At 40.3% G+C, this 25,751-nt stretch overlaps 1 protein-coding gene across 2 annotated transcripts in view; it reads left to right on the top strand.

Annotated features, from left to right (window-relative positions):
* Window positions 1-25,751, top strand: part of lmf1 (lipase maturation factor 1) — a 784,937-nt gene that overhangs the window by 433,035 nt on the left and 326,151 nt on the right. The window lies entirely within an intron of this gene.

The raw sequence follows: 25,751 nt of genomic DNA, 5'->3' as shown, positions 1-25,751 counted from the left end.
GGAGAAAAGCTTCAGGCTGCAGGAAAATAGAGGCTGTCTGGTTTGTTGGGCAAAGTGTGGCAAATGGAATTTCATCTGAAGACTGCGAGGTAGTGCATTTAGAAATTCTGACAAGACAATGGGTACATAATAAACAGAAGATTGTCAGAGATGTGGGTGAATATTGAGATCTTAGTGTATATTCAGAAGTCTTTAAAGATATTAATTTCAGTCAATAAGCCAGTTAGTGAGGCTTTCCTTTATTAAATTGAGGCTTAGTTCTTAAGAGCAGGGAGGTGATGTATGAATTGTGTACATTAGTTAGGCCCCAGCTTGTGTATTGGATATAGTTCTGACCACCATATGATGAAGAAATGAGACTGTACTGGCGAGAGTGCAAAGGAGAGTTAGGAAAATTTGGCAACGGTTGAAAAATTGTATGAGAAACATAGAACATAGAAAACCTACGGCACAGTGCAGACCCTTCAGTCCACAATGCTGTGCTGAACATGTACTTACTTTAGAAATTACCTAAGGTTACCCATAGCCCTCTATTTTTCTAAGCTCCATGTATCAAGAGTCACTTAAAAGACCCTATTGTATCCGCCTCCACGACCGTTGCCGGCAGCCATTCCATGCACTCACCACTTTCTGTGTAGAAAAACTTACCCCTGACATCTCTCTGTACCTACTTCCAAGCACTTTAAGACTGTGCCCTCTTGTGCTAGCCATTTCAGCCCTAGGAAAAAACCTCTGACTATCCACACGATCAATGCCTCTCATCTTATACAACTCTATCAGGTCACCTCTCATCCTTCGTCGCTCCAAGGAGAAAAGGCCACGTTCACTCAACCTAGTCTCATAAGGCATGCTCCCAATCCAGGAAACATCCTTATTAATCTCCTCTGCACCCTTTCTATGGTTTCCTCATCCTACCTGTAGTGAGGTGACCCGAAATGAGCACAATACTCCAAGTGGGATCTGACCAGGGTCCTACATAGCTGTAACACTACCTCTCAACTCTTGAACTCAATCCCACGGTTGATGAAAGCCAATGCACCATATGCCTTCTTAACCACACTGTCAACCTGCGCAACAGCTTTGAGTGTCCTATGGACTAGGACCCAAGATCCCTCTGATCCTCCGCACTGCGAAGAGTCTTACCATTAATACTATATTCTGCCATCATATTTGACTTAACAAAGTGAACCACCTCACACTTATCTGGGTTGAATTCCATCTGCCACTTCTCAGCCCAGTTTTGCATCTTATTGTTGTCCCGCTGTAACCTCTGACAGCCTTCCACACTATCCACAACACCCCCAACCTTTGTGTCATCAGCGAATGTACTAACCCATCCCTCCACTTCCTCATCCAGGTCATTTATAAAAATCATGAAGAGAAGGTGTCCAAGAACAGATCCGTGAGGCACACAACTGGTCACTGACCTCCATATGACCCTCCTACAACCACTCTTTGCCTTCTGTGGGCAAGCCAATTCTGAATCCCAGTGGCCACAGATTTTAATTCCACATCCCATTCCCATTCTGATATGTCTGTCCACGGCCTCCTCTACTGTAAAGATGAAGCCACAATCAGGTTGGAGGAACAACACCTTATATTCCATCTGGGTAGCCTCCAACCTGATGGCATGAACATTGACTTCTCTAACTTCCGCTAATGCCCCACCTCCCCTTCGTACCCCATCCATTATTTATTTATATACACATATTCTTTTTCTTTCTCTCTCCTTTTACTCCCTCTGTCCTCTGACTATGCCCCTTGCCCATCCTCTGGGTTTCCTTGCCCCCTTTTCCTTCTCCCCGGGCCTCCTGTCCCATGATCCTCTCATATCCCTTTTGCCGATCACCTGTCCAGCTCTTGGCTCCATCCCTCCCCCTCCCCCTCCCACTCTCAAATCTCTTACTAGCTCTTCCTTCAGTTAGTCCTGACGAAGGGTCTTGGCCCGAAACGTTGACTGTACCTCTTCCTAGAGATGCTGCCTGACCTGCTGCGTTCATCAGCAACTTTGATGTGTGTTGTCTGAATCCACAAAGTAAGGTCCCCTTGGATCCCATGCCTCCTTACTTTATCAATAAGCCTTGCATGGGGTAACATCAAATGCCTTGCTGAAATGCATATACACTACATCTACTGCTCTACCTTCACCAATGTGTTTAGTCACATCCTCAAAAAAATCAATCAGACTCGTAATGTCAAAGCCATGCTGAGTATTCCTAATCATATTATGCCTCTCCAAATGTTCATAAATCCTGCCTCTCAGGATCTTCTCCATCATCTTACCAACCACTGAAGCAAGACTCACTGGTCTATTATTTCATGGGCTATCTCTACTCTCTTTCTTGAATAAGGGAACCACAATTTACCAATCCTCCAATCCTTTGGAACCTCTCCCATTCCCATTGATGTATTTATGAGATAAGATTGAATAGGCTTAGGTTGTTTACTTTGGAGTAGAAGAGACCATGGAGATACTGAATAGATGTGCATAAAATTAAGAGAGGCCTAGTTAGGCAACTAGGATGTGTTTCCCTTGGCAATGTGGCTAAAAAAAACTGACTGAAAGTGACTGAGAGAAGAGTAAACGGGGGTGGAGGCAATGGAATTTTCGTTCCACCCAGAAAGTAGTAGGAGTCTGCAAGACATTCCTTGAGGTTGTAGAGGCAAGAATCTTCATCACGTTTAAATTGAACTTGCATGTATATTGGAAGAGCCGTGACCTTCAAGGTTATGGACACAGTGCTGGAAGGGAGGAATTAGGCTCAGTGTTATTTTTTAAACTGGCACAAACACAGTCAGCCAAATGATCACTTCCTGTGTTGTAAATTTTGTGTGATTTCCATGATGCTATAAGCCTATTTTCCCCTGAACATTATAGTCAGCACATCATGATATGAGGTAATTATGTCTTTGGATGGTATTAACTTTCATTATTGATCTGATAAAATATATTAAAATAGTGGCACAGCATGTTTTTTATTAATTTATTGCACGCTTTTGGTTCCTATATCTCAGGATAGGATCATTCTGCTGGCCAACTGATGTAGCATGATTCGGTTAGCTGAACAACGAAACTACTTGCCAGATTGCAAATGACATCCATGTGTTTATCCATCATCTCCAATCCCTAATTGCTTCTCTATTGTGTAAATCTCCCCTATCCCACTGTGGCCAATTTCCCTTGGTCAAAATCCAACTAACTGTTTTGCAAAGGAATAAGAAATAGACTTTTTAAATGTAATTACAAATTTTGCTTCCCAAATGATAGCAGATTTTCCAAGTTTTATTATTTATTGATGAAATGAAGACTTTACAAACAAGATTTCTGGTGTTGTGGTCTTTGCTGCTGCCATGAGATTAAACTGCATGACTGTAGGATATTCTAACCTGCTTCTACACAGTAGAATATAGATAGAGTGGAAGTAACTTAATTGTAGCTAATGCTAATTCAGGAATCTGCAGAGAGTGGCAGACATCCCACCCTGCAAAAACTCATTTCAGGGAGGTATCACCACCATTTTAGGGAGGTAGCACCCCCCCGCCCCCGTCGACCTCCAAGGGTGTATGTAATACTTTGTTTACTGATTTTGTCTAATCTGTAAACCAAGTTGGGTATATGCAGCAAATGTGACATTAAAATATGTGCTTATATTATATTATATTATCATGTTTATTCTATTACAACTTTAAACAAGTCTACAGGGAGTTTGGCCTCATCACGTAGGACATCAATAGCGTAGCTCCTTAGCAGCTAGCCAGCTAGTTTAAATAACGTTAACTATGCTGTAATGACACCTGTTAAACTCACGTCAACATGTCTTTTACATTTTAACCCACCATGGGCAATAGAAAAGTCACTGTTGCAAACAGTGCAGCGAGCAGCACTGTCATTATTTTTGAGGTCGACTGTAAAGCCCGCCCACAGAGAAAACTGATAGGTCTATTTAGCAGAGGTCCCCAACATTTTTTGCACCGCAGACCGGTTTAATATTGACAATATTCTTGTGGACCGGCCGACCGGGGGAGGGGGTGTTAATCACGACCGGAATATAGGTGATAACTCAATAACATCATAACATTTTAAGTAACATTTTGGATATTAAACACACAGCGCATATTTTTCCCGTATGAACATATAAGATCATTGCAACACTCCAATATCGCAGAATCAGTGCGAGCCCTGGGCTTGTTTCCCTGCAACAAGACGGCCCCATCGAGGGGTAAGGGAAGACAGCGATACTCGAAGGGGGTTCCTTATGTCCAGTCTATTCCGCAATTTAGTTTTCGTTGCATTCATTGCAGAAAACTCCACTTCGCAGCGATATGATGTTGGAAATGGAAGCAACGTTTTCAGTGCTTTCGTGGCTATCTCAGGATATTTAGCCTTGACTTTGATCCAGAATGCCGGCAGAGATGTTATGTCAAACAAACTTTTCAGCCTGCCGTCATTTGCAAGCTCGAGGAGTTGATCTCCTTCCTGCGCTGACATGGATGACGCGTAGGTAATGACCTCGCGTGCGTTCAAGTTCAACAGTGGGCGTGACACGGAATGAGGAAAGGTGTATATGACTCATATCGTTTCATATCGCCAAATCATATTGTTTCCTCGCGGCCCCGTGGTTGGGGACCGCTCTTAGCATGAAGGGAGACCAATCAGGATGCTCACTCTCCCTCTCCCTCTCAAAAAAATCTATTTCCGAGATATTGTATATAATTTCCGGGCGTCAGGGAGCCACTATCGATATGCGGGAGACTCCCGGATCTTCAGGAGAGGTGGGATGTATGGAGTGGTGTGGCCAGCCCAGCACATCTGTAGTCGTGAACTTCCCATGATTCAGGATATTTACAAGGACAGGTGTGTAAAAAGGGCTCGTAGGATCATTGGGGACCCAAACCATCCCAACCACAATCTCTTCCAGCTGCTGCCATCCAGGAAGTGGTATCACAGCATAAAAGCCAGGACCAACAGGCTCTGGGACAGCTTCTTCCACCAGGCCATCAGACTGATGAACTCACGCTGATTTGAGTGTACCCTATATTACATTGACTGATATATTTATTATAAATTATTATAAATTACTATGATTGCACATTGCACATTTAGAGGGAGACATAAAGATTTTTACTCCTCACGTATGTGAAGGATGAAAGAAATAAAGTCAATTCAATTCAATTCATAAATATTTAGATACAGTTGAATGGTTCAAATTCATTCAGTTTTTTAATGTTTATATCCTAATTTCTACAATTCGTTTTCTCAAGATTCTTATGCTTGTTGATTTAATTGGTTGCCAGCCTGATAGCATCTTATATTTTAAGTTCTTGCATTGGTTTTCAAGGTAGTTTCTCCCTGGTTACCTGTATAACCTTCTCCAGCTCTATAGCCTGATAGGCTTCTAGGCTATTAGGTAACCAAGGTAGAACATACAGGGTTAATGGTAAGGCACTGAGGAGTGCAGCAGAACAGAGGAATCTGGGAATACAGATACAAAATTCCCTAAAAGTGGCGTCACAGGTAGATTTGTCGTAAAGAAAGCTTTTGGTACATTGGCCTTTATAAATCAAAGTATTGAGTATAAGAGTTGGAATGTTATGGTGAGTTTGTATAAGGCATTGGTGAGGCCGAATTTGGAGCATTGTGTACAGTTTTGGTCACCAAATTACAGGAAGGATATTAATAAGGTCGAAAGAGTGCAGAGAACGTTTACAAGGATGTTGCCTGTACTTGAGAAAGTGAGTTACAGAGAAAGGTTGAATAGGTTAGGGCTTTATTCCCTGGAGTGTAGAAGAATGAGGGGAGATTTGATAGAGGTATATAAAATTATGATGGGTATAGATAGAGTGAATGCAAGCAGGCTTTTTCCATTGAGGCTAGGGGAGAAAAAAACCCAGAGGACATGGGTTAAGGGTGAAGGGGAAAAAGTTTAAAAGGAACATTGGTGGGGGCTTCTTCACACAGAGAGTGGTGGGAGTGTGGAATGAGCTGCCAGATGAAGTGTTAAATGCGGGCTCACTTTTAACATTTAAGAAAAACTTGGACAGGTACGTGGATGAGAGGTGTATGGAGAGATATGGTCCAGGTGCAGGTCAGTGGGACTAGGCAGAAAAATGGTTCGGCACAGCCAAGAAGGGCCAAAAGGCCTGCTTCTGTGTTGTAATGTTCTATGGTTCTATGGCTATCCTTGATTTTTATTGCTACACATTGTGAACAATTTTTTTTATCAGAATCAGATTTAATATTACTGGCATATTTTGTGGAATTTGTAGCACAGTACAGTGCAATACATAAAAAGTATAAATTACAGTAAGAAATATACAGTGGCATGCAAAAGTTTGGGCACCCCGGTCAAAATTTCTGTTACTGTGAGTAGCAAAGCAAGTAAAAGATAAACTGATTTCCAAAAGGCATAAAGTTAAAGATGACATATTTCTTTAATATTTTAAGCAAGAAAACTTGTTTATTTCCATCTTTTACATTTTCTAAATAACAAAAAAGGAAAAGGGCCCGAAGCAAAAGATTGGGCACCCTGCATGGCAGTACTTAGTAACACCCCCTTTTGGCAACTATCACAGCTTGTAAATGCTTTTTGTAGCCAGCTCAGAGTCTTTCAATTCTTGTTTGGGGGATTTTTGCCTATTCTTCCTTGCAAAAGGCTTCTAGTTCTGTGAGATTCTTGGGCCATCTTGCATGCACTGCTCTTTTGAGTTCTATCCACAGATTATTGATGATGTTTAGGTCGGGGGACTGTGAGGACCATGGCAAAACCTTCAGCTTGTGCCTCTTGAGGTAGTCCGTTGTGGATTTGGATGTGTGTTTAGGTTCATTATCCTGTTGTAGTAGCCATCCTCGTTTCACCTTTGACTTTTTTACAGACGGTGTGATGTTTGCTTCCAGAATTTGCTGGTATTTAATTGACACACATCAAAGTTGCTCGTGAACGCAGCAGGCCAGGCAGCATCTCTAGGAAGAGGTACAGTCGACGTTTCGATCTGAGACCCTTCGTCAGGACTAAGTGAAAGAAGAGCTAGTAAGAGATTTGAAAGTGGGAGGTGGAGGGGGAGATCCAAAATGATAGGAGAAGACAGGAGGGGGAGGGATGGAGCCAAGAGCTGGACAGTTGATTGGCAAAAGGGATATGAGAGGATCAAGGAACAGGAGGCCTAGGGAGAAAGAAAAGGGGGGGTGGGGAAACCCAGAGGATGGGCAAGGGGTATAGTGAGAGGGACAGAGGGAGAAAAAGGAGAGAGAGAAAGAATGTGTGTATATAAATAAATAACGGATGGGGTACGAGGGGGAGGTGGGGCATTAGCGGAAGTTTGAGAAGTCAGTGTTCATGCCATCAGGTTGGAGGCTACCCAGACGGAATATAAGGTGTTGTTCCTCCAACCTGAGTGTAGCTTCATCTTTACAGTAGAGGAGGCCATGGATAGAGATATCACTATACCCCTTGCCCATTCTCTGGGTTTTCCCCCCCTCCCCCTTTTCTTTCTCCTTGGGCCTCCTGTCCCGTTATCCTCCCATATCCTTTTTGCCAATCAACTAGCTCCATCCCTCCCCCTCCTGTCTTCTCCTATCTTTTTGGATCTCCCCCTCCCCCTCCCACTTTCAAATCTCTTACTAACTCTTCCTTCAGTTAGTCCTGACGAAGGGTCTCGGCCTGAAACGTCGACTGTACCTCTTCCTAGAGATGCTGCCTGGCCTGCTGCGTTCACCAGCAACTTTGATGTGTGTTGCTTGAATTTCCAGCGTCTGCAGATTTCCTCGTGTTTGGTATTTAATTGAATTCATTCTTCCCTCTACCAGTAAGTGTTCCACATGCCACTGGCTGCCACACAAGCCCAGATCATGATCGATCCACCCCCGTGCTTAACAGTTGGAGAGGTGTTCTTTTCATGAAATTGTGCACCCTTTTTTCTCCAAACATACCTTTACTCATTGCAGTCAAAAAGTTCTATTTTAACTTCATTAGTCCACAGGACTTGTTTCCAAAATGCATCAGGCTTGTTTAGATGTTCCTTTGAACTTTTTGAATAGGACTTTACCACTCATTCTTTTAAGCTGCTCTTTGAATCTGCCAAATAGGCCCAGATTTTGTCTAGCTGTTTTCATTGGGGCTTGGCATATAATTTTGGTTGGGAAAGTTCCTGTGGAATGCCACGGGATTTGGTAATTGGTTCATTATTGTCACAAAACTTTGTTTTGCATGCCATCTTAAGTACATCAACGTAGTACAAAGGGAAAAACAATAACATGCAGAATATATTGTTACAGTTACCGTTACAGCGAAAGTGCAATGCAGATAGGCAAATAAGGTGCAAGGGCAATGATAACATAGATTGAAAGATCAGGAGTTCATTTTTATTGTGCAAGAGGTCTGTTCAAGAATCTTATAACGGTGTGGTAGAAATTGTCTTTGATCCTGGTGGGGTTGTGATGTCTTCTACCCATTGGAGAAGTGAAAATGGCCAGGGTGGAAAGGGTCTTTGATCATGCTGACTTCTTTCTTGAGGCAATGGGAAGTGTAAACAAAGGTAATGGAGGGGAGCCCATTTTTTTTTGGGATGAATTAAGCTGTGCCCATGACTCTCTGCAAGTTCCTGCAGCCTTTAGCATACAGTTGGCTTTGCAAGCTCTGATACATCTGAGCAGGAAGCTTGCCATGATTTATATCTATAAAAATTCATGAGGGTTCACAGGGACATCCTGAGTTTTTTTTAGCCCTCAGAGGAAGCAGAGATGTGGTTGATCTTTCTTGGCCATAGCTTCGATATGTAAGGACAAGCTGTTGGTGATTTTTGTACCAAGGAACTTGAAACTCACAACCATCACAACACCACTGATGCATACAAGGGCATATACTATGCCCTACTTCCTGAAATCAGTGGATAGTTCTTCTGCTTTGCTGACATTGAAGGAAAGGTTATTGCCATGACGCCAGGCAACTAAGCCTTTTATCTCATTCCTGTATTCTATTTCTTCATTGTTTTAAATCTGGGCCACTATGGTGGTGTCATCTGCAAACTTGTAGATGGAGTTAAAGCAGAATCTGGCCACACAGTCATGAGATATTTGATGGCATGACAGCATATTTTTAGCTGGCTTTCTTATTTTTATGAGGCCGAGTTGCTAGCTCGATGCTCAACCCAGCAATGATAGAAAGTGTGCAAGGGAGCCGGCTGGATTCGAACTCAGGAGCCTTCGCTCCAAAGTCGGGCGCTGCTGCCACTACGCCACCAGCTGGCTTGAGATTGGGTAAGGATGGCTCATTTTCATGAGTGAATCAGATAATCTTTATAGCAGTTTGATAGATTCTTTGTTAATATGACTTTAAGTCATAAGGCATTGCAGCACAGAAACTGGCCCTTCAGCTTAACTTGTCCATGCTGACCAAGGTGCCTACCTATTTGCATTTGCCTTTGTTTGATCTATCTCCTTCTAATTCTTTCCACATGCTTTTCTAAGTGTATTTTAAATGTTGTTACTCTTATTTGCCTGGCTTTTTTTCTTTAATTCCCATGTATTACTTTCATTAAACCTAATTTTTATTCTATAATTGCAGATTGCGTTGAAAACAGACACGGGACTATTTAAGTACTTAAAATCTGTCTTTACTTGTATCAGGAATAGTATATAGACTATTTTTCTTAAAATCCTATGAAGTATACCACCTTTTCCTTTAACAGAACCACTTGATCAACATATTTGGATTTACTTTGGTTTCCAGCTTACACAAAAGATCCCATAAACTGTGATGTTGGTAACCTCTAACTACACACTTACTAACTGATAATGGGTTTGATAAAGATCAGAATAGAAGGTACTCTTGTCATTTGGAGCTTGTTTCGTCACATCAATTAACCTTTGCCCCTTGCTCAAGAGAGGCAATTATCCCTTTTGTCTTTCTTCCAAAATTACCAGTGAACTGGAGTCTGTCTTGACTATTTTATGGCTTAGGGAGTAATTAAAAACTCATTATAGGGCAATTATTTTCATGGGGGTGAAAATTATCTTGTAGTGTCATCACCAGAGTCAGGAAACTTGTTTGATAGGAGCAATGGGAACCTATTGATGACGTTAATAAAGACCACATCGTATCTTGGTATTGGGCTGGGTCTTAGATATGTGTGTTAAGGTCTTATTGCTTACATTTCTGGGTTACTGATTGACCTGGGTCAAAAAGATATGAGGAGTTTTGTGATAATGAAGGTCGATATTTGCAAGGGACTTGACTGAGTGTAGAGAATGAGTTAAAGACCCATGAACATTTTTTTAGGACTTGGAGAATTGTGGCCAGACATAAGGCCCTCAGGTAATAAAGGGATTATTAGGATTAAACTATGAGATTCATGAAGGTGTGAATTTTACTTATCTGTAATGTTTATAGCTGGTTCCAGACATCCCTTATAAATAGAAGAAGAATAAAATATACAACAGGGTCAGGCTATGTTTGTGATAGAGCAAACAAGCTAATGTTTTAATTATGGAGTTCTCTAGATTGGACAGATAGAAGGAAAAAAATGGAAGAACTAAGTATAAAATTATCCAGCAAATCACTGAACTAATTGGTGGATGCTGTGTATAAATACTGCTCTGTCTCCATTGCTCTATTATTATTTTTTAATTAGTTTAAAATCTGCTTGCACCATCCTTTTAGACAGCATATTCACGATAATATAAGTTTATGCAATTAAAACAACTCACTGGAAATCTTTGTCCACTATTTAAAATCTTTTAATTTTTTTGAGGGACCCCAGTAATCAACTGTATTTGGCTATTCGTAATGTTTACAATGGTTAAATGAATTAAGGAGAACACCACTTATTTACGAAAGGATCATTTATAATCTTACAGGTTTAGTACAGAAATAAACCTAGATGCTTAAATCAAGACTTTTGATTTCTTTTTGTGCCTATTTCAACACTGTAACTATGTTTGTAAAAGGGATTTTCTTTGAGGCAATTTTGAATTTAATTAAGTTTCCTTATGATATAGAACTTTGCTCTGTCAAATCTTGTCGCATTTATAATCTCACCGTTTCTTTGATCTAATTGAGTCATCTGCTAAAGATCAACTTCCCTTGAGATGCAATATTAGTTTTAGTTGAACTTTTGAGATTTTTGGCAGTCCATGAAATAATCAATAAATTGGGCATAATAGGGACAACATATGTATCATTGGAACAAGCTGCTAACACTTTACTGTGGGAATTTCACCTGTTATTAAAGTGTTTAATGAGAACCTGACCCTTTGTATTTGTACAGTGGTAATTAATCTGCCTGAGTGATTTGCTGTAGTTGTCAAGGCACTAGGGTAAATAGCTATTTTTGCTAGTTTTCCCCACAGCAAAATGCTTCAAATTACATCGTTCTCTAGAATTGTAGTGAGCAGTTGTCACACAATTTTACCAGCTCAAATGGCATCATAAGCTGAAGAAGCAAAGCTTGAGCAAGTTACTCTTCTCGATTATACTATAAAGTTTGCAATTCTTTATTGCTTGTAGCTCTTGAGAAATCTTTTTGTTGGCATTTATTTTAAAGCTTCTTAGTGAAGTGCATTGCAAATACAGGAGAAAAATTACAATTTCAAAAGTAATATTTGAATGTCTAGTTCCCATATTTATCATTAGAAGTTTTTGGTGAGGAGAATACTAAACAGACCAAAACAGCAAAAGAGTTCTAATCCTCACTGACTTTGTTTTCTGGGATGCTGAGGAAATGACTTGATGAGAGAGTTTAAAAGCCTAAAAGTAGCAGGATATTCTTGCTTATTTTAGCCATTGATATTGATACACAATAATATGAGCGTCAATGGTTTTGCCTTAGCTATTTCCAAGTTCATAAAGAAATAATTTGTATTTGATTAGTGGGAAATTTTATGTTCAGTATATATATTGTTGAAGAAGAACAATGAAATGTGTACTTAATTTTAGACTTCCTGGTTCTTCCTTTGCATCTTAACTAGTTTCTGTTAAATGTTGTTTGCGTCAAGACTGCATTGGGTCTCCATTGTTAGTGCCCTGTTGCCAATTTTCTCAAAACTTTTTGGAAGTTATAGCTTTTGGCTTTTGTAGCAATTACTTGATTTACAATTGGGACACAATGTTTTTACTAGAGATGTGAATGTAAGCGAATCCAATGACGTATGTAAATTTCTGTTGACACTAATGTCTGTTTCTTCTTGTTTTTTTGAAAAAGATGCTGCCAATAATTTGGAAACATTTTTGTTCCAGAAAGATGTGATGCATTAAAAACATTGCAAAATGATGCAGTTCTCCCTTGCGTGTTCTGTTTCTCACTGCCACTGTGAGCTGGTGGGCAAATTACAGAAGCCATAAATCTGAATACAGTATAAGAATGTAGGATAAAGTTACAGAGTGTCTTGTGGTCAGACTTTGGAAGTGACTCTTTCACTGCCATGCAGCACCATTTCAAGCTATATTTATAATCCAAGTGGCAGTCCTTTCAAAATTTCTTCTTTAGTTTGCAAATTAAATAAGACACCAGACGAATAAGAAAACGAGCTTATGTCATGCTTATAATCTTAAAATATTTGAAAGTACAAGATGTGGTCTAGGTAACAGTACAGAATCATAATCAGGTTTATTATCACTGAAGTATGTCATGCATTTTTTTGTTTTGTAGCAGCAATGCATAACATAGAAAACTTGCTCTAAGTTGCAATAAAAAATATAAAAATATATAAAATATGTCATGGAAAAGGAAAGCAAAAAGTGAGTTGTGGTGTTCATAGTCCATTCAGAAATCTGATGGTGAGGGGAAGAAATTGTTCCTAAAATGTTGAGGGTGAGTCTTCGGGCTCCCGTATCTCCTCTCTGATTACAGTAATGAGAAGAAGGTATGTCCTGGATGGTGAGTGTCCTTAATGATGGTTGCCACCTTCTTGAGCTGTTGCCCAATGAAGATGTCCTTACAGGTGAGGAAAGCTTACGCATTGAAAAAGGTTGTTTAGGACAGGTAGGGTTAATGGAGCGAGATATGGAGGGATTTTGAGAGGGTATTAATTGGTAGAAACAATAATAATTATTGATTAGATGTTGGAAGTGAAGATTGCCCAGGAGGAGTTGTGGATTTGGAGAATTTCTGAGTCCTTGAAGGACAGTGCGTTGAAGATATTATAGGAGAACATTGTTAAATATTCAGTTAATTGTCAATGGTTGTAGTTTATTGTTTCAGTTACTTTGCAATATTCAGATCTTTTGAAATCATTTATGTAAGAAGCACTTTGTACAGGGCGAGCCTTTTAGCTAAATTTTTATATTATTTACAATGTAAAGCTTATATTATTGTCAAGAATTGGTGACATGTCCACCCTTCTAGTGAAACTGTGTAACTAGGTGTGGTGGAATAACCTAAACAGAAAATAGGGCAAAACAAAGCTGCTTTCTAAAGTACTGAAGCACTGCAGTTTATAATCCAGTTAGTGCACGCACTTGTGCATTGTGACGTATTGCACCAAGTCATTGGATAATGACCAGCCCTGAGAGAGCAGGCTTTAACTTTTTAATCAATCACATGCTGTACTTTGGATCATGCTGCTTGACATCTCCATGGTGTCCTTTTGTGCCCTGCAGTGCTGATGCCAAAAGCCTTCAGTAGTAGCAGCATACAGTAAAAAAACAATGTAGATGTTGCAGATGGAATTAATTTACCTTTCTTTAGTTTAACCTGTCCCTAGCCAGAAAGCTGTTGTGTTTCAACTTTCTACATCTTCATTATTTTTGTTTTGGATTAACAAAGTTGTATGAATGATTAAAATTCATTATTAATTATGAGTTTAGTGCTAGTATTATTTCCAGCTCTCATCTTCTGATACACCCTCCAACTCTCTCACTACTCTGCATTCTTTGGCTAGTTCCTTCTGTGAGTAATTTATGGAAACTCTTGTAGTTCATTTCCATAATCTTAAGGCTACAGGATCCTTCTGAAAAGCAGCAGTGTTTCAGTTTTATTTTAGTGGCCAATTAGTTCTCAGCTACTAGACAAATCAATAAAGTTTATATTTATAGAGTGCATTTTTGCATCTTTTGAGGCTTCCCAAAACATTTTATAGTTCAAGAAACCTTTAAAAATGTAAATCACTGTAGTGATGCAAAAAATGCAGTAGTCACTTTCAGACAGTGTAGTCCCAATAACAGGAAAAAGAATACTGAGAGCCCATGTTTTGGTAATACTGTGGGATCAATATCAGCAAGGATACAAAGGGAAAATGTCCCTTGCCATTCTTTGAATAGTACAATGGCATTGTTTAGATCCTCTTTAAAGGGCAAATAATTTTAGCATCTCACCCAAAAGACCACAACTTTGACAGTGCAGCACTCTCTTGCTGCTCCACTGTATTGTCAGTCTAGATAATTTGCTTCATTCCACTTGAGGGTTGAAGGGCATAGGAGATAGGAACAGGAGCTGGAGGAGCTCATCTGGTTCTTTGAGCCCACTCTGTTGTTTATCAAGATCATTGATGATCTTCGACCTTAGTGCCATTTTCCAGTGCTGTTCACATGATTTTTTTCATATCCAAAAATCTAGTATTTCTTCTTTGAACAAATACAGTGACCCATCTCTTTACCTCTCCAGGAAAAAGAATTTTAAAGATTCCAAAGACCCTGAATGAAAAAAAGTTTCTCCTTGTCTCGGTCCTAAATGGTTTCCACTTTATTCTAAAACTAAGATGGGGGAAGATATTTTTCCTGAATTTTGCCATGCTCACTCATTCAGAAGTGAGTTTCGCAAATTGAATAAAAATACACTGAAGGATCTCTGAATAATACCAATATATATCTTAAACATGTTAAGTATTCAGAAACTAGAGCTTGTGAAAATCAAAGAAACCTGGGTGTCCATGAATGTGGATAATGAAAAAAATTGTGATTGAATGAAAGTGGTATTGTGACATAGTGAGTCTGCTATTAGGTTAGTAATCAAGAGGCTTGGGCTAATGAACCAATAATAGGAGTACATATTCTACAGGTGAGAAATTTTGTTTTAGGTAGTTTAGTAAGTGCAGAAAAAATGTTAATGGTGACTGTGAACTATTGGATTATAATTTGGCATTAGCATATAGAAATTTACCAATTTTTCTTGGTCTGATCAGTGCGTGACTCCAGAATCGAGATTTTGACTGTCAGCTGCTCTCTAAAATGTCCTTAGAAATCATTCATTTAACAGGATTTTGGGATGGCAGTGAAGGCTGGTCTTCTTGATGCATTACCTTTGCTTATCTGACTTAAAAAAAAATCTGAAGTACTATTAGAATGTTAACTTCTCAGTCCAAAGGACTGGAAGATTGGGGGCCATTGTGGGACTACAGAGTTACACAGGCCTACAGACTGGTTACAGAATAGCATGGAAACAGGGCCTTGAGCACAACTCATGCATGCTAACCTAGATGCCTATTTACATGAATTCCATTTGCCTATGCCCCCCAAACCTTCCTATCCATGTACAGTACTTTATTAACTCTTTCTTAAATATTGTAATTATATCTGCTTCTCCACTTCCTCTAACAGCATGTGCTGTATATTTGCCACTCTCAGTATGAAAAAAAAACTTGCCCTGTCCTTTAAATATCTGTTCTCTCACTTTAAACCTAGTTCAAACCTAAACTCTCACCTAAGTATAATTTGAGGCTCTCCAATCCTGGGACAGAGTGTGACTATCTTTTCTCTCTCTGTTTCTCAAAATCTTATAAACCTCTGTAAAGTCACCCCTCAGTTTCCATCTCTCCAGAGAAATCAATCCCAGTCTATCAAATCTCTCCTTAAAAACCCTCTAGTACAAGCAATATCCTTCTCTACCATCTCTAGCTTGAGTATATCTTTCTTATAGCACGGTGACCAAAACTACACACAATACTCCAACACTTTCCAACATTTTGTACATCTGTAATGTGATGTCCCAACTCTTGTACTCAGTGCTTTGGCCATTGAAGGCAAGAATGCATATGAATTCTTCACCATGCTGTCTACCTGTGTTACCACTTTCAGGGAAGCTGATGTGCCTGACAGGAAGAGTGGGTGGCTCATTTGTGAGATGGTGCATTATTTCTGCCATTTTTACTGGGCTTCTGAATACTCTCAACATATGGCCTCGACATTTGAGTGCCAGTATAAATAGTTCTTCTTCATTGTAAGTGGTCATGGGACAGGAGTCAGAATGGATGTTGCAAATTTTAGAGGAGGATTTCAGAATCTCCCTGAATGTTTTCCTCTTTCCACTGACAATCTCTTCCTGTAATACAGTGTAACTGAGAATACAGGGTCAATTTTGGGAGTCTGGTGGTAGACATAAGAGCAACATGGTCTGACCCATGTGCTGGGTATGTTGGTCTCGAGAGGACACTGATATTCATCTGCTTATCCTTTTGGTGTATTTGGAGGAATTTGTGGAGGTATTATCGTTCTAGTGTCCTGAGATGCCTGCTGGAGATAGTCCAAGCTCATAAAGTTTATAGAAGAATGGAGATCACTACTCCATTAAATCATGAGTCTTGTGCCAGGTTTTAAGTCTTGATCTTCAAGACTGAACCTAATAATGTGGGCTTCAGTACTTCATGGCCAACTATTGCAGCAGGAAGAAGGCATGACCCAGGCACTGGCGATACTTGATTGTAGATGTTGTTTTCTTGAGGCAACACTTCATGAAGATGCTTCAAATAGTGGGAAGTGCTAAACCCATGACGGACTGCTGTCTCGACGACTATCTGCAGCTACTTGCATTTCTGTATGTTGGAAATGTACCAGGTCCTGATTCAGCTATTGGGATACTGTCACAGTTTGTTGGAGTACTTGGTGACTTGTTATATCTACTTAAGCTTCTAGGAATATGGTGGTGCCCGTGCACCTTTTCCATGATTTCATCTATGTGCTGAACCTGGATAGGGCATTTGAGATGTTAATGCCCAGGACTTTGAAGCTGCGAACTCTTTCCACGTTTGACTCATCAGTGAGAATTACCTCATGGTTTCCTGACTTCCTTTTTATGAAGTCAACTTGGATTTGGAAAGTGGTCCATGTTTTCCAAGGTTTTGCTATTAACTTTAGTTATCAGAAGCGGGGGTAGGTTGATGGAGGAAATTTTACAGATGTTGAGTGTATGTTCCATCCTCTTGTATGTTTCAGTGAATGACACTGAGCTTGGTATTCAAGGAAGTGCAAGGTGGGATGACCTTAGTTCAGAACTGTAGTTGCCAGGTTGAACAGTTACCCACTGGTCCTGCAGATTAGGTGTATTCTTGCTGGAATCTTATTGAACATGAGGCACAGCACTGCATGAGAAAGACTGAAAGGTTAGGTCTAAGAGGTTGTTTGATACAGAATGCCACTGAGATTGCCACTGTTGTAGACTTGTTGACTAAGATCATGGTTTGTATGCCACCATGAAGCAGACGCAAGTTGAAGACAAATTTCTGTGGATGGATAACATTTGATAACATCCAAGACTTCAGAGAGATTGAAAGAGGCCGTGTACAGTGGTAGGTGCTGCTCTTGTATTTCTCTTGGTGTTGTCACTACACCTTTAAAAAACACATTTTGGACCAAACATAGAGTACTACATGAAGTTATTGGCATCACACCTTATGAGGGATATGTTGGTCTTGGAGGGACTGCAATGTAGACTGTAAGGATTAAAATTAAGAGGAGAGGTTGCAAATGTAGGGTTGTATGCTCTGGGATTTGTTGGTTATACTGGTTGACAATTTTGCAGAGCACCTGGGTTTTGGCCATAACATCCAATTCAAATGGCATGTGATTTCAACTCCCTCTCCCATTCCCACGTGGCATGTCTGTTCTTGGCTTTCTGTAGTGCCAGGGTGAGCCCAATCACTAACTAGAAGAACAACACTTCGTATTCTGCATGTTATTAATGGTATGAACATTGAATTTTCCTATTTCAGGTAATTCAGAACCCTAGTGTTTCTTTCTCATTTGTTCATCCAGGTACTCAGTCCCTTTGTTAACCTTCTCTATTGTTAACCATTTCCATTCCTAGCACCGTCCCCAATCTATTGGCACTCTGCCCCATGTTATTCAATATGCCTACTCCCAACAAACCTATGTATCTAGGTTCTCCTTCCTTGGTTCATTTTTCCTGTTCCTAGATTTTGCCTTCTTGAGGTGATACTTCATGTAGATGCTTTAAATAGTGGGGAGGTCTGAGTCCATGATGGATTGCTGACTCTACTACTCTCTGCAGCTGCTTACATTTCTCTGCATTGGAATTGTTGTATCAGACCCTAATTCAACAATTGAGGATTTTTTTTTTTTACAGTGTATCTCTTGAAATTTGTTAGAGTACATGGAGTTAGAGTCCTCCCCCTTCCTCACCTGGTTTCATCTGCCCATCATTGCCATCTTGTTTGTTTCCACCTATCATCTACAGCCTCTTTCTCAACATGTCATCCTCTCTCACCCCAACCTGGCTTTGATTACCCCTTATATTCCCCCCTCCTCCCCTATCTAGTCCTACCCAGCCTCTTTCACAACCCTACCTTTCACTTGATGTACTGGCTAACTTCCTCTCTGTATTCTCAGTCCGCACTCACGGCCTTGACCTGAAATGCAAACCATTGTGCTGCTTCCACCGATGCTGCCTAATCTGCTCAGAAGGGTTTTATTGGACTCGTCCTGGCAATGAGGAACTTGTTTTTGTAGACAGGCTGGAGAAGCTGGGAATACCCTTCATAGAACGGTGAACTTTGCAGGGTGTTGAAACCATAAAATCTAAATGTTAACAATCAAGAGCAGTTGTTTCCATTGGCTAAAGGGTCATAATTTGGAGACTACAGATTCAGAGTAACTAGTAAAGCATATAGGTGGCATGAGGTTCCCCCCCCCCAGCAAGCAGTCACAATATTTGAAAATCAAAACAATCGCAGAGTTTATAATTCAATTAAAAACAGAAAATACCAGAAACGCTTAGCAGGTCAGGTATTAACTGTGGAAAGAGAAAGTGTTGAAATTTTAGATCAAAGACTTATTAGCACTGAGAAAGAGAGTAAAGAAGTTATTTTTAAGTTAATTTTGTTAGCAAGTTAGAGTTGTAGAGAAGGTGGCAAAGACATAAGACCGTAAGACAAAGGAGCAGAAGTAGGCCATTCAGCCCATCGAGTCTGCTCCGCCATTTTATCACGAGCTGATCCATTCTCCCTTTTAGTCCCACTCCCCCGCCTTCTCACCATAACCTTTGATGCCCTGGCTACTCAGACACCTATCAATCTCTGCCTTAAATACACCCAATGACTTGGCCTCCACTGCTGCCCGTGGCAACAAATTCCATAGATTCACCACCCTCTGACTAAAAAAATTTCTTCGCATTTCTGTTCTGAAAGGGCGCCCTTCAATCCTTAAGTCATGCCCTCTCGTACTAGACTCCCCCATCATGGGAAACAACTTTGCCACATCCACTCTGTCCATGCCTTTTAACATTCAAAATGTTTCTATGAGGTCTCCCCTCATTCTTCTAAACTCCAAGGGCAGAAGGACCATTGTTGTTGGGTTATTGAAGAATTAACCCATTTGATTGATTAATGAGCATATTTAAAGATAACGTGAATGAAGAACAGGTGTTATGTCTTGTCCTTTTAACTTTGCTAACTGACTGCATTTTTCAGGATGCAATGCCATATCATCTGCATGCACCAAGGTACTTGAGGTGAAAATAAAATTTTAAAAAATGATGAACAACTTTTGTGAGAACTAGTTTTATTCCATATCTCATCCTTTTGTGTAGTAATTTGTGAATTCTGTAAAGACAAATTTATGTAATTACACTGGTTTTAGCACAAGTGTCTGTATACTAAACTATTTTTCAATCCCCTCAATAATAAGTATTCCACTTTAGATACTATTGGAGGGAATCTACCAGAGGGAGCTGCAGCAATCACACTCAGAAGAGAAGAGAGGTGAAGAGGACTGCAGTAGTGATAGGAGATTCCATAGTTAGAGGAATAGAGATGAGATTCTGTGGATGTGATAGAGACATCCAGATGGTATTTTGGCTCCCAGGTGCAATAGTCAGGAATGTCTAGGATTGAGTTCATAGCATTCTAAAGGGGGAGTGTGAGCAGCCAGAAGTCTTGATACACATTGGCACCAATGACACGGGTACGAAAGGTAAGGAGGTCCTGAAGAGAGATTTTAGGGAGCTAGGTAGAAAGCTGAAAAACAGGACCTCCTGATTAGTAACCTCTGGATTGCTTCCTGTGGTACAGGTCAGTGAGGGTAAGAATAGGAACATTTAGCAGATGAATGTGTGGCTGCAGAATAGGTGCAGGAGGAAGTGTTTCAGATTTCAGGATCATTGGGATCTCTGCTGGGGAAGGAATGACCTGTACAAAAGGGGTGGGTTACACCAGAACTCGAGGGGGTCCAATATCTTTGAGTCGATTTTCTTGAACTGTTGGGCAGGGTTAAACTAATTTAGCAGGGAGATGGGAACCAGAGTGACAGGGCTGAGGATGGGGTAGTTGGTTTACAAACAGAGGCAGTGTGTTGTGAAACTGCTAGCAAGGAGAGGCTGATGATGGGGCAAAATTGCAGTCAATGGGATGTGTTCCAGTATAAAGGGGGATAAAATCGTAAAGGGTGATGAATACAGGACCAAAGGTGTTAAATTTGAATTCACACAGTATAAGGAATAAAGTAGATGAACTTGAAGCACAGTTGCAGATCGGCATGGGCATTACTGTTGTGGGCATTACTGAATCGTGGCTGAAAGGTTATACAGTAGCTGGGAGCTTAACATTTCAAGGATACACATTGTATCAAAAGGACAGGCAGGTAGGCAGAGGGGTTGGGGTGGCTCTGTTGGTTAAAATAAATTGAAATCAAATCATCAGAAAGAGGTGACATAGGATCAGTAGATGTAGAATCGTTGTGGGTAGAGCTAAGAAACTGCAAGGCTCAAAAGACCCTGATAGGAGTTATATACAGACCTTCAAATGGTAGCAAAGGTGTGGTGTACAAATTACAACAGTAGATAGAAAATCCACAGAATATCTCAAAATGTCAATATTACAATATGCATGGGGGATTTCAATATGCAGTTAGATTGGGAAAATCAGGTCGATGCTGGATCCCAAGGGGAGGAATTTGTAGAATGCCTATGAGATAGCTTTTTAGGCCAACTTGTTGTTGAGCCCACTAGGGGATCAGTTATTCTGAATTGGGTGTTGTGCAATGAAACAGAATTGAGTAGAGAACTTAAGGTAAAGGAACCCTTAGGACCCTGCAATTTGAGAAGGCAAAGCTATAGTCAGATGTTTCAGTATTACAATGGAGTAAAGGGAATTACAGAAGCATGAGGGAGAAGCTGGCCAAAATTGATTGGAAGGGAACACTATCAGGGATGACGGCACAGTAGAATGGCTGGAGTTTTTGGGAGTAATTTGGAAGGCGCAGGACAGATACATCCCAAAGATGAAGCAGTATTCTAAAGGCAGGATGATGCAGCAGTGACTGACAAAAGAAGTCAAAGCCAATATAAAAGCCAAAGAGAAGGCATACAATAGAGCAAAATTTAGTGGGAAGTTAGAGGATTGGGAAGCTTTTAAAAACCATCAGAAGACAACTCAAGAAGTCATAAAGAAGGAACTAAGGGAATACGATGGTAAGCTAGTTATTAATATTGAAGAGGATACCAAAAGTATCTTCAGGTTATAAAGATTACAAAGTGTAAAGGAGAAATGAGAGTAGATATCAGACCACTGGAAAATGATGCTCGAGAGATAGTCATATGGACAAGGAAAAGGCGGACACACTGAATAAGTATTTTGCATCATTCTTCACTGTGGAAGACACTAGCAGTATGCTGGGAATTTGAGGGTGTCAGGGGAAAGAAGTGAGTTAAGTTGCCATTACTAGGGAGAAGGTGCTTGGGAAACTGAACAGTTGGAAGGTAGTTAAGTCAGCTGGACCAGATGGTCTACACCTCAAGGTTTTCAAAAAGGTGGCTGAAGAGATTGTAGAGAAATTAGTAATGATCTTTCAAGGATTGATAGATTCTGGCATGGTTCCAGAGAACAGGACAATTGCAAATGTCACTCCACTCTTCAAGAAGGGAGAGAGGCAGAAGAAAGGAAACTATAGGTGAGTTAGTTGACCTCTGGTTGGGAAGCTGTTGGAGTCCATTGTTAAGGATGTGGTTTTGTGTACTTGGAGGTACATGATATAATAGGCCAAAGTCAGCACGATTTCCTTAAGGGGAAATCTTGCCTGACAAATCTTTTGGAATTCTTTGAAGAAATAATAAGCAGGATAGACAAAGGAGAATTAGTGGATGTTGTGTACTTGGATTTTCAGAAGGCCTTTGACATGGTGCCATACATGAGGCTGCTTAACAAGTTAAAAGCCCATGGTATTACAGCGAAAATACTAGAATGGATAGAACACTGGCTGATTGGCAGGAGGCAAAGAGTGGGAATAAGGGAGCTTTTTCTGATTGGGTGCCATTGACTAATGGTGTTCCAAAGGGGTCTGCGTTGAGACTGCATCTTTTTACGTTAAATGCCAATGATTTGGGTGATGGAATTGACGGCTTTTTAGCCAAGTTTGCATGCAATGCAAAGATAGGTTGAAGGGCAGGTGGTGTTGAAGAAGCAGAGAGGCTACAGAAGTACTTAGATTAGGAGAATGGGCAAAGAAGTGGCAGATACAGCACAGTATCAGGAACTGTATGGTCATGTGTTTTGGAAGAAGAAATAAAAGTGTGGATCATTTTCTAAATGGAGAGAAAATTAAAAACTCTCAGGTCCAAAGGGACTTGGGAGTCCTCGTGCAGGATTCGCTAAAGGTTAACTTGCTGGTTGAGTCTGTTTTGAGGAAGGCGAATGCAATGTTAGCATTCATTTTGAGAGGACTAGAACAGGGGTCCCCAACCTTTGTTGCACCGCGGACCGGTTTAATATTGACAATATTCTTGCTGACCGGCCGACTGGTGTGGGGGGGGGGCCGCGGTTGTTCGAGTAGGGTTAAACTCACCTCAACATGTCTTTTACAGTTAGGGTTGCCAACTTTCTCACTCCCAAATAAGGGACAAAAGCAGCAGTCAAATCCCGGGCAACACAAATAAAAGTTGCTGGTGAACACAGCAGGCCAGGCAGCATCTCTAGTAAGAGGTACAGTCGATGTTTTGGGCCAAGACCTTTTGTCAGGACTCAGGGTCTCGGTCCGAAATGTTGACTGTACCTCTTCCTAGAGATGCTGCCTGGCCTGCTGCATTCACCAGCAACTTTTAGGTGTGTTGCTTGAAATTCCAGCATCTGCAGATTTCCTCATGTTTGCGAGTCAAATCCTGGGACACTTTACCCCAGGGAAGACTACCATGACCATGAAGCCTTGCGCGGGAACCTGTGTGCGCATGTGACGTGCGCATACGTGCCGATTTTTTTCCCCACAAATCGATTTTGCCTTCATCTTCCCGACTATACTGTAGATAAGTTATTTCTACTTTATATAGGCTGTATATCATATCATTCCTGCTTTTCCTCTATGTTAGTGTTATTTATTTTTGGTTTTATGTGTTATTTGGTATGATTTGTTAGGTTATTTTTTGGGTCTAGGAACGCTCAAAAACTTTTCCCATATAAATTAATGGTAATTGCTTCTTAGCTTCACGCCACTTCGGCTCGAAAGGTTTCATAGGAATGCTCTACCTTAGCGGGGGAATGCGGGACAAACCAATTTAGTCCAATATACGGGATGTCCCGGCAAATAAGGAACAGTTGGCAACCCTATGTTCAAGTTCAACAGTGCGTGACAGGGAATGAGGAAAGGTGCAGCTGACTCATATTGTTTCCTCGCGGCCTGGTAGCACATGCTCTGCAGCCCGGTGGTTGGGGACTGCTGGACTAGAATATAAAAGCAAGGATGTAGTGTTGAGGATTTATAAGGCAGTGGTGAGGCCTCGCTTGGAATATCATGAGCAGTTTTGGGCCCTTTAACTAAGAAAGAATGTGCTGACACTGGAGAGTGTTCAAAGGAACTTAGCGAAAATAATTCAAGGATTGAAAGGCTTATCATTTGGGGATTGTTTGATGGCTCTGGACCTGTATTCAAGAGGGATCTCTTTGAAACCTATTGAATGTTGAAAGGTGTGAAAGAATGTTGAAACCTATTGACTGTTGAGTGGATGTGGAGAAGATGTTTCCTATGGTTGGGGTTCTAAGGCCAGAGGACACAGCCTCAGGATAGAGGGACATCTGTTTGGAACAGAGATGAGGAATTTCTTTAGCCAAAGAGAGGTGAGCTGGAATTCATTACTACAGTTGGCTGTGGAGGTCAAGTCATTGGGTATATTCTTGATTAGTCAGGGCATGAAAGGATACAGGGAAAACATAGGAGCTGTGGCTGAGAGGGAAATGGATCTGCCTTGATGAAATGACGGAGCAGACTTGATGGGCCAAATGGCCTAATTCTGCTCCTGTAACTAATGGTCTTATAGCCTCAATCTCTTCTCCTGCACAAATACACCCCATTTCCTGTCTTTTGAAAAGAATGTAAAATCAGATTGGTATTGCTTATTTTCTTTTTCTGCTGTGGTTCCCCCTCTCACTTCTCTCCACTCCCATGGTGGCATTATTGAAAAATTTAGTATGGTAAATTATAATTATAATTCAACAGATTTATTATGAAAGCAATCTGTTTAAAAGCTTTCCTTTGGAGGAATGTGCCTTCAATGATGAGCACATTTGGTTAAAATCGCAGCAAATATAATTATATTTATGACTAGTACTATCTCTTGCTGGAATCTATTAAAATCTGATTTATTCATCAGAACAGTATATGATTTCAGTCCAGCATATTATAAAATTTTCCTTGTCTTCACTGATTTTGTTGTTGTGATTGTGAATCAAAGGACATTTATTGTTTAAATTATGATTGATGTAGAAAGTGAATACATATTGATCTGTTTATGTGTTTCCCTGACAGCATAATGAGCACATTTTAACATTGGACCAGCAGCAGCATCTATGCTATTCTACTGCTTAATTATTAGGGGTCTATTTGCAAATTTTGATCAAAGCAGCAATATCATTCCATGATCCACATGTGATTTCAGAACATTATAAAATGCTATAATATTTTAATAGGATATATCCTGTTACTTGGAATGCAGTATTTTGTCAGGAAAATTGTTGTGTTTATGGTTTTTTGGGAAAAAAAAGCACTAATGTCCAAGGAAGCAATTTTGTATATCTTTAATTCAAAACTGTGAGAGTACAACTGTGTGCTGAACATATGCCACCAACAAGAGCATTTTTTAAAAACCAATCCTGATGCAGCATTGTTTCTTTTTGAACAAAAGAGTAATGCACAGAAAAATTCTCACTGAACTGTTAGAGGTTGGGCTGGATTCTGGACTGACCTTTTGCTGAAAAGGGAACAATAATTCCTGCCATAAATAAAACTTTCATCAGAAAAGAGTTAATTGAAATTATTTTTAAAGCTCCATCTAGTTTTTAGCTTTTAGTTTGCTTCTAGTTAGTATTTTACCAGAGAGAAATGTAAGAACTAGCATTTGTGTATCAGGTATCATGAGAAATCAAAATATTTTACACTAGTGACTGCAAACAAAACATACTTAATGTAGGCAAACATGCTGTGGAGCTCCCCTTAGTGGTTTACAGACTTTTTTCTATTTTATGTCAGTATAAAATTCTGAGGGCAGCAAATTGGCAAAGATCTGGTGAAGTTTATTTAACTGGTATCAATGAATTTGCAGGGTCAAATGAA

The sequence above is a fragment of the Mobula hypostoma genome, chromosome 9 (assembly GCF_963921235.1).
Source record: "Mobula hypostoma chromosome 9, sMobHyp1.1, whole genome shotgun sequence".
Classification (NCBI taxonomy): Eukaryota; Metazoa; Chordata; class Chondrichthyes; order Myliobatiformes; family Myliobatidae; genus Mobula; species Mobula hypostoma.
This window is presented reverse-complemented; position numbering and strand designations above follow the sequence as displayed.